Here is a 10,425-nt window from a genome sequence, read left to right on the forward strand (position 1 = left end):
CTGGTCCTACGCTGGCAGCACGATGGCTGCTGCATTGGCATAACATTGGTCCAATCTTCGCTTTAACGCTGGTCCTACGATGGCTGCTGCATTGGCATAACATTGGTCCAATCTTGGCTTTAACGCTGGTCCTACGCTGGCAGCACAATGGCTGCTGCATTGGCATAATATTGGTCCAATCTTGGCTTTAACGCTGGGCCAGCATTGGATTGGGTTGCACTTTGCCAATATGCCAACATTGGTCCAACATTGGTACCAATTTCTGCCAGCATTGGGCCATGGTTGGACCAATGCTGGTGTGCTGCCTGGGTATATAGTTGTACAGTCCCACTATATAATGTAAATATATGGGACAGGGTGAGCTGCTTCAAGCCAATGGAGCAAACGGGAGATTTCTTCCTAATTCCGGGTATCTGAAGCCTCCCTAGTGGTCTTGGGAATGTCCATGGAGGTGTCGCGGGGATGTCGGTGGCCTGGAATCTTGCAGGTACAAAGCTTGCGTGACATGCAATAGCTTTAGAAAATTCAGTCAAGGTTGGTGCTTGGAAGTGTTGACAGTGGATGGTGTGAGTGTCTGGTTAGCAGGCAAAGATAGGTTCGCACAGGTTCACAAGACCTGTTTATGTCGATAGGATAAGCCCGTGCTTCCGCTATTGTGCCCTTAGTTGACGTGCAGCGTGGCAAGCCAAGACATATCCGTAGTGCTTGTGCCTGCAGGCTCTCCAGCGTGCGTATACAAGATCACCCCAGTTAGATAACACAGGCATGCTGTAGCGTATATAGCCCACAAAAAGTGCCTGGTACACTTGGTGCAAACTTCGCTCAGAGGGGCCCCATCTCAGTCCTGATATTACACGAAGAACGTGTATGAAGTTGGTCAGTTTACCCCTAAGCGCAGTAACATGTTTGGTCCAAGAAAGACTGCGGTCTATTATCCCGCCAAGATATCTCTGGTGGGTGACTTAAGGGAGTGCCTTTCCGTCGACAACGATTGGATAATGTGACATTGATTTGCGCGTGAATGCCATGACTGCACACTTAGTTGTTGAGAGTTGCAGGCCTCTACGGCGCAAGGACTTCGCCGTTATGGTAGCCGCACGTTGGAGCCTTGCACGCACTTGTGGACATGTGACCCCAGATGACAAAATACAGATATCATCCGCGTGCGTACTGATACACGCTGTTTCAGGTAGCTCGTCTGCAAGGCCCACCAGTATGATATTGAACAATATTGTGCTAAGGACACCACCCTGCGGAACACCCCTGCGAACGTCATGTCTATCAGTCTCGCCATCCGAAGTGGACATGGAAATGGTGGGGCCACTGAGGTAACTCTGCAGCCATGCATACATCCGGCCGCCAACACCAATATCCTCAAGCGCCTGAAGAATCGAATGGTGGAAGACGTTGTCGTAGGCACTTTTGATATCCAGAAATATTGCGCATACCAGACGGCGACGTCTGTTTTCCTGTTGAACAGAAGATACTAGGTGGATCACACCGTCAATGGATGATCGGCCTCTTCTGAATCCATTGATGAAATCAGGAAGTCCACCACTTTTCTCCAGTAGCCATTCCAGTCTGCTCAGTACCATCCGCTCCATCACTTTACCGACACAGCTTGCCAAGGATATTGGCCGATAATGTGAGAGATCATGTGGGCATTTCCCAGGTTTCAGTAAAGCCACAAGACGACTGCACTTCCAGTGATTAGGCACAGTTGCTGTGTCCCACGTAGAGTTGTAGAGCGCCAGGAGAATTTCTCGAGCTTCTACTCCAAGATGACAGATCGCGGAGTATGTAATTCCGTCTGGTCCTGGACAAGTTGACCGGCGGGAAGAAGATATCGCAGCGTCGAGCTCGTGCATAGTAAAAGGTGCGTCCAGACGGTGATCACTATATGACGGGAACGTCAGTCGTGAATGGGTTGGTATATCGTTCGAGGAGCTCACGAGTAATTTGCAGAAGTCATCGGCGACCTCAACTTCACGCCGGCCTTGCCGTATGGCCACAGCGCTGAACGGGTGAAGCTGTTGTGGAGGCGAGCGAAGGCTTCGTACAAGTTTCCAAATTCTAGAGAGAGGTTTTCTCGGATCCAGAGAGCCGCAGAATGATCTCCAGCGTTGTTTCTCAAGCTTGTCAAGGTGGCGCAGGACATGACGCTGAGCCCGGCGTGATGCAGTGACGTCTAATGGTGATTTGGTCCTTCTGTATTTCCGTTCTGCTCGACGCCGTGTCGCGCGAAGTCGCTCGTACTGGTCATCAATAGATGATCTCGGTGAGGGTGCGCTGAGGTGTTTTGTTGTGTCACGTAAACTTGCCGCGATGACATCTTCAATATTGGATGGTGCTTGGATGGCTTGACATGCATTGGTCACAGATTCTCGAAATGTTGGCCAATCGATAGAACGCACAGTGTGAGGATCTGGGGTACGTAACCATTTCAACTGAACATATGTTGGTAGATGGTCACTTCCATGGGTGTCGAGATCAGTACACCATCGTGTAGCAGACAGCAGGCTTTTTGAAACAAACGCAATATCAAGACAACTGCTGCAGTAAGAGCCTCGAAGGTATGTTGGCGAGCCATCATTGATCACCATCAAGCCTTGACTAAGCACGAAGTCAGCCAAGTCTCTACCGCGGGCGTTCGTCGAAGCAGAGCCCCACATGGGATGGTGGGCATTAAAGTCACCGATGACTAGGTGGGGACCCGGACAAGTTTTCAGCATGGACAGCAAATGTGAACAGTCTATGCTCGAGGTTGGGGGTATATACCCGCCAATTACTGATAGTGTGCGCCGCTTGTACTTCAGCGTTATGCAAACGTACTCGTTGGAATCGTGTGCAGGAATGTCTTTACGAAGGCACGTTAAATTCCGACGAACAAAAGTGAGCACAGAAATGGCTACCCATGTAACCTTATGCCCCTACTCGGTAATTTCTCCTTGGTAGTGCTAGCTCTGATGGCTGAAACAGCTACTGCATCCGCAGTTTTGAGCGTTCGGCCGACGCGGCTGGCCTTGACGAACTTCATAGTTCCAACGGCGTGACCGGACACCATACGGCAGTGTGTGCATCCCATGTCGCAACAAAGAAACTACACAAGCTCGACCGATTTTCCAGCCTGGTAATACGCCGCAATGTACGGTACTCTAGCAGTTTTCTAGCCTGCTTACTGACTCCCCATTATGTAATCTATAACGATTGTGAAGGAAAGATGCTAATCGGAGTGGAGGCTCATAAAATAAAACAAGTATTCCTGTTTTCCTGTCATATTACTGCAAAAACTAAGCTGGCACTGACGCACTTGCACGAGGGATAAAAGTACCGATGACCTAAATGCCAAATATCAGCTGCTGTACAGACAATATAGTGTCCGCGTAAACAAAAACATTTAGCTCAGGATCTACTACCTAAGTACATTGGAAATGATCAAATGAATGTGCTTGGCAACACACTGTACGAGTATTGAATCTTGTGGTATTCAAAGAAATGTGACAATAGTGTTACTGAAGCAGCTGCATTTTATATTCGTCAAATACCTAAGAAAAGGCTGAGAAACTCAAGTAACAATTTTGCATCTTTATAACCGCCACGAATCAATCAACTGCACCAAATAACACATTTAAAGTGCTCGAAATTCACGTATTACACAGTGCTCTGAAATTTTCTGTTTTATGGGTAGATCATTCACCAGACCTCGGAAAAATTGTATCGATTACTAGCAAAGTGGAAATGAATAATAAAGAAAGTTTCCGCTTTGGATGCTCCAACACATGCAGCTAATAGGACTGCGATATATATATTTTTTCATCTAGTTAACTTCGTAAATTTTAAGCTTCTGTTCTTTTTAGGCTTAGCGATTCCATAATTTTTCCTTCTTGCAAACCTAAATATTAGTTATTTGCAGGAATTATAATTTGCAGGAATGTATTTGCCGTAAACCTAAGGAAGCTATTTGCCAGAATTTAACTGGCTCTATCAAATCGAAATTTGACTGTTTGGTAGTTCTAATTTCTTCATTAAATAATCCGGGCTCGATGCCGACCAAGCTGTCATAATTACAAACCACGTAGAAGGCAACACCACACGACTCCAAGCAAACCATAATATTACATGAGCCATGAGAACAACCACAACAAGAATAAATACTAGTATACAAACAAAAAGCATTTATCGCGAGAAAAGGGACCAATGTTCATCTAGTGCTTAGCGTAGAAATTTAAAACGAGCAACTGGCTGTACAGGAGGCATACACTATACGCGCTGTCTCAGCTCTACGGTACGTTGTATTTTGCTGTATTTTTCTTCACTAATCGGTTGAAAAGATGTCGTACCAGTAATGCCCTAACTCAACGCTTGCAGCGTTCGTTACCTTACCGAGAACAACAAAAGTAAATACTAGCTTCTTCGGTAGCATATTTCATTCATTGTACATGAAAACAGGGAAGTATTTGAAAAATCTGTGCTTGCTACGTATGCGGGGAAATAATTTTGTGTTTCCCTCTCCCGATGCATTCGGAAGGAACGGTGTGCAGTTCGAATGCGAGTCGAATGTTAAATGACTTCATACGAACACTAGAGGAAAACTTGAACCCGGAAGGTTTTCATTGTATTCGATATGTAGGCCTTGAGCTAAGACGTATGATGTCCGACGGGGAGTCAGTCCACCTACACGTGTCAGAAATAAACGAATAGTTCGCCTTTGGGCCATTTCTATGTCTCAAAGCGAGAGCATCAAGTGGCTAATTGCGATGAATTGCGCAAAAGCGGATCTAGGGCCGTGCGAGAAAAATATCATCATGTTTAGATCGGCTAAGTTCCTTATGTGACCACCGCTACGAGGCATTTCTTCTCCGTTCGAGTAGCAAGAAATACCGAAAGCACGCTTTACTTATTACATTATGTATAGCCTATGTTAGACAGGTACGAGCCTTTCTTAGTTTGAAGCTAAGCCACACAGACCATCAACGGCAGCAGTGTTCAATTAAGGCCAAAGTAGATCCCCAATCAAGCGCCAGGATTAAATGCAGCAAGTTAGTGCTAAGGTTGAGAAAGTCGCGTTATCGTTAACGCACGATTGTTTGGCAACCTCACAATCGTGAAGATGTGTTTTTCTCCTCTCCTAACAAGAGTCGGCCGTTTTGAGCTCCTTTCTCTGTGTTCTTGCAGGAGTGCTCCTGGAACCGGAGGACGGGAACAGCGAGAGCTGTGCGGTGTATGTGGCAATGTTTCGAGCAAATGGGAAGCCTTACAGAGGCACGCCAAGGAACAAGCGGATGACACAGCCTACATTTGCAAAGCATGTGGTCAAGCTTATGTGAAGAAGTCTAAGTTTGCAGAACATTGCCACAACCGTAGTGACAAAAAACACAAATGCGAAACCTGTGGTAAACAGTTCCGCCGGGCAGATTACCTAACTAAACATTAACGCACGCACACAGACGAGGGACCCTACAAATGCAAAATCTGTGATAAATCATTCCGGCAGCCTAATCATCTAGATAACCATAAGCGCACGCATACAAACGAGAGAAGCCACAAATGCGAAATATGCAATAAATCATTCCGGCGGTCTAGCCATCTAGATAACCATAAGCGCCAGCACACAGGTGAGAAACCCTACATTTGCGAAACATGCGGTAAATCATACAGGCGGGCGGAGAGTCTGCATAGGCATGAGCACGCTCACGCAGAGGAGAAACCTCATGCATGCCAAAAATGTAAATAATTTGAAAGAAAATTTAACCTCGACAGACATGTAGACTCCCAATGCGCAAACTGAGCTTTTGTTTGCGAAATCTGTGATCAATTCTTTATGAACAATTCGACTCTTCTTCGTCACCACCGAACAAAGCAAGTGGATAAAACGCCTTATGAGTGTACGCAGTGCGGATGTCGTTTTGCAGACAAAAAAACACACGATAGGCATGTGTGCCAGAAGGAATGCAATATGTGAACGATTCCGTCTGGTTTTTAGAAATTGCGGGACAAGACTTCGTCGCCAGAAGTATTTGGGGTGTTTCAATGTCGAAAAATATTGCTGGTCCTGGTCAGCGCTCACTGTTCCATGAAGTATGTTGCTGGTGAACATTGCTTGGTGAAACTCATTTCAAGACAAACCCTAATGGGCTGCAAGATTGTGCTTTGTGTAACTAAAGGCGGAAATGTCCACAAAAAGATTCTTCACCCCTACTTGGTTAGAGAAAGTTCTTTTGCAGGTCTTTTTAGTGTACCATCAAACAAGCTTTAATGAACCATATTCGTAGGGATTTTGCAGCGTAAACAGAATGGAATGTTTCTCTTTAAGAAGCATTTGAGAACGGAGGTACTGCATTCTAGGCAATTAAAAGTAATCTCTGAGGTCAGTTATATGAGGTCCAAAGGTCAAGTGGCCTTCGAGTGAAAGCACTTCCAGATACTATTACGACAATTCATAACTACATTGTACGCGCATGAAAAGTATTTGCTTGTAAATTTGGTTCAATGCATTGACTGTTCTTTGACGCGTATATTCACACATCAGATGTTTGTTCTATACCATAAAATAAGCTGGTGACGGTAGCGAGACAGTACTAGATTCAAATCATTTGGAACTTCAGTATACAACAAGGTGTCCCCCTAGGAATATCTTTAGTCAGGATTTATTGTGGCGGAACTTATGAAGTTTATTAGATTGTTTTTTATTCACTTGGTAGTTGTGTGTTTTCATTCGGACTGCTGTCTAGTTGCAGCTGTAAAATCTTTTTAGCCTGATGTGACAAAAGTTTCTGTGCACAAATGACTACAAAGGGTTGTCATGACAAGAAAATTTTCATACATGCTTACAAACGTACTTGTATATATTTTTCCTGTGAACACGTTTCACCGGCTAACAAATGTTAGGTTACCGCTGAGCGCATGACGCGCCTGCTTGTATCAGAACCTTCTGGATCTTTCTCACCAATTATACAATTTTTCTATGCTGTAGTCGAACCCTTCGTAGTCGAATTGCACGCGCAATATGAATACGAATGTGAATCCTTGAAGGCTGGCAAGCACCAATGATTGGGCTACAATCTTCAACGAATCATGCATGAATATCCGACGTACGTTGACGTCTACGCTCACGACTATCTTTCTGCCCGAGTGTAACTCGTTTTGTGCCTTCGCATTCCCCAATTAAAGAATTAGTTGCGTGACTCATGGTTGTTGCTAGTACATCTTTCACCATCACTACAACGTGGAATCTCGTAGAGGTTCTTTTGTGACGGGATACACCCAGCAAGCGATGAAAACAACGTAAACATTGCGAACCTGACTACCACACGAGTACACTTGTATGGCCGAGACTACTAAGAAGATCATGGCCCAATCAGCAGTCATAATAACAATCCTTGCGTCGCCAGTAACGATCGTCCGGCAACAGCCAATAGAGGTATCGTTCTTCGACACATCATCGTTGAAGATCCGAAAAGCTGCCTGGAAACCATAGCATAAATAGCCAAATCTAACAACTGAAAGTGCGACTTCCTGCGTCATGACCATTTTTCATTAAGACATCGGGAGGACCTCGTTCAAAAAACGAGACTTCGGGATAAGATCCTGGAACATGCTTTGCTGAGGCTTCCTACAAACGTTAACGATCGCCACGTGCAAGGAGCCGTTAAAGATATGATATAAACTTGTGTGCAGCTACCGAATGAGCACATCGTGATCTTCACGGAAGATATGAACCATCTGTTAGGCACGCCGACCCAGACATGTTGGAGAAGAAAGCGTGTTTTCTCATGCGCGGTTTGAGGCAAGAGATTTACGCCGAACTGATTCGTAAACCGGCCAAGACCGTCGCCAAATTTCTAACGCAAGCCCCGTGGACAAGACGCTGGATATGCCCACTCGGTAGCGTAACCACCTTGTGCTATCGTTGAAGTGAAAAATATGGTCACTAGGCTCCTACAAGCTCCCAAAGACCATCGTAGCCATTGTACGGTAATACGTGTGTAGGATGGTCTGTTCGACGCTGTCTCAAGTAGCCTTAATTGCGGACATCGTCTGAGGGCATATCCAGCAGTCATTATGAGTCCATGGGTCTTCGCATCTCAAGGAGGAAGTGATGACCTACGTCGCTGTAATCCGCCATCGACGCCCTCCTGCGAGGTCGCACCAGAGTTCTCAAACTCTTTAATTCCGTCGCCATTTACCGCCACCAACCCAGCCGCCCATCTGCTCACTCAACATCCCGAGAAGAAACACGTATGGTGTGCACCCGACCACCGCCCGCTCTGCTGTCACAGTGGAAATCGAGGCCACGGCTCCTGTCGATAACCATATCGTGACATGGGACTATCATATTTCGCGCGCTAAATCTCCAGGTCCATAGCAAGGTGAGCAACTACGTTAAATTCCAAAATACTTGACTGCAATTCTGGAGAGAGCGCGCAGACTTTCGCGATCACCCTGGCTGCGGCACTACCTCTCACTGCAGTTCCCACAGTACACTGGGCCAATACGTGGCCAGTATTTTCATGAACCCATATTCGGTAGACTGGACGAAGTAGCAATCTGCACGATGTAGCAACGACACGCTGCAATTTCAACCAACCTCCGAAGAAAAAACACGCCGCCTACAGATGATTCGACGTAACTGCGATGCGATGCGATCCAGACTTCATCCTACGCCACAAAATAACTAACGCAGCGACAATAACTACCAACCTCGACGTGTTTCTCGATGTAGACAGTCGCCGCTTTAGTGGACACACGAGCCGAGTATTCTCTCATGAGTGAATCGTTCACCGTGCAGTCGGTGCAAGTTATGACTACATGGTAAGGCGGGCAGCTGGAGGTGAGCTGAAGGCACCGATTGGAGAAGAAAATCGCGATAACACCGCAGAAGAAAATATCGACGTCGCCACCTTACTGCAGCATGCTGAAGAAGCACGACAACCTGCTTGCCTACGCGTCAAGTACTAGCCAAGGACGGGCAGCCGAAGCTAGAATTTTCGACGAAGATATGAGGAGCCGCAGCAGTGATTGTGTTTGGGCTTCGACACCAATACATCGACGTTGACTGAGTGAAAAGCTGTGAAGTGCTCGCTTGTATCAGAACAGTCTCGGTCATTGTCACTCATTGTAGCTGTCGCCTACGAAGTAGTGGGATTTTTTGTAATTAGATTGCATGCGTGACACGAATTGTGTTGTACATTCTGGAAGGCACACGGCGTATGCGATTCCGCTGGAATCTTCGAATTGTCCTTTATAAATAGCCGATGCACTTGAGACGCAATTCAGCTTTACGACAATCGACACATGTGCTTGGCGCTTATATATGAGTGTGGCTTCTTTTGTGGACACATGTTTGCCCAATAAAGAATTGGTTCCCAGACTCACACATGTTGCTACTGTGATCCTCACTGTCCCTACAACGTGACAATATCGAAGAATAACGATTATCATAGCGTAAATTTACTTGGTTTATTCGGAGTTTCTAGGCTATGACGCCTTGCCAGACATACCGGATTGGCTCGTTCTTGGGGATTCTCATTGGCATGGTCAGCCTCCGCCTTTTGCCTGTCTTTTTTAGCTCGTGCCCCACTCATGTCGACCACTTCGAGGTCGATTGATTGGCGCACGACCAGCTGCCGCATATTTTGCTGCTCGCTTTTCTCACTTGACTCTCGGCCTCTCGATCGAGAGACGGACATCCATAGCGCACACAGAGCCCGGAACAACCGCCCAGGAGTTATGCACCCAGCGCGCCTCCACCTGCCTTCATCCTCCGTCATGCTCCGCCTCCTTCCACCTCGCTGCGGCACCCCGCGCTCCTCCTCCCTACCTGTTAGCGCCCTCCTCTTCCGGCGCTCGGTTCTGTCTTCCAGCTCGCCAGTCTAGGACTTCACCTCGCTGATTTCACCAAGCGGACTTGTACGCTTGCGCGTAAGAACCACTCATCCAGGTGGAAGCATCTGTGTTCAGTCGCAGTGCTTCAAATGCAGATATGCTAACGGCGACAAATTAAACGCGAACGGCGGAGCGCGTTTCCGCCTTTATATCCAAGCGACAAGGCAAAGTACAAAGAAAACAGAAGCGACAATATTGCACTATAGGGCGAGCGTCATCGCGCAGTGCGGTGCAACTGGGTGTGCGCAGCTGTGGAAGGTGGTTACTGGTCGACGGCGTGCACTATACCTACAGGAAAAATTCGAGCGCGCTGTCAACTGTTCGCATCTTATTTGACGCACATAGCACAATATTCTAGCGCAGAAAATGCGGCGCGGAATGAATGGCAACGAGATGTGTAACTAGGCTCTGTTCAGTTTGCTACACTACACATGGATATGTGGAAAGCATGTTCAATAAAGTAGTAAAGCAGGAAACGAATACTTTTGCTTGGATATACGAATCGTTATGTTGCTTTTAGAAGCATTAATAAAAAGATTT

At 46.5% G+C, this 10,425-nt stretch overlaps 1 long non-coding RNA gene across 1 annotated transcript in view; it reads left to right on the forward strand.

The window, feature by feature from the left end:
* Positions 1-5,513, forward strand: part of LOC129381736 (uncharacterized) — a 28,110-nt gene extending 22,597 nt beyond the window's left edge. Inside the window, exon 3 of the long non-coding RNA XR_011891349.1 lies at positions 5,176-5,513. This is a non-coding gene — a long non-coding RNA (uncharacterized lncRNA). The remainder of the gene's footprint in view (positions 1-5,175) is intronic.
* The last annotated feature ends 4,912 nt before the right edge of the window (positions 5,514-10,425 follow it).

The sequence above is a fragment of the Dermacentor andersoni genome, unplaced genomic scaffold (assembly GCF_023375885.2).
Source record: "Dermacentor andersoni unplaced genomic scaffold, qqDerAnde1_hic_scaffold ctg00000033.1, whole genome shotgun sequence".
Classification (NCBI taxonomy): domain Eukaryota; kingdom Metazoa; phylum Arthropoda; class Arachnida; order Ixodida; family Ixodidae; genus Dermacentor; species Dermacentor andersoni.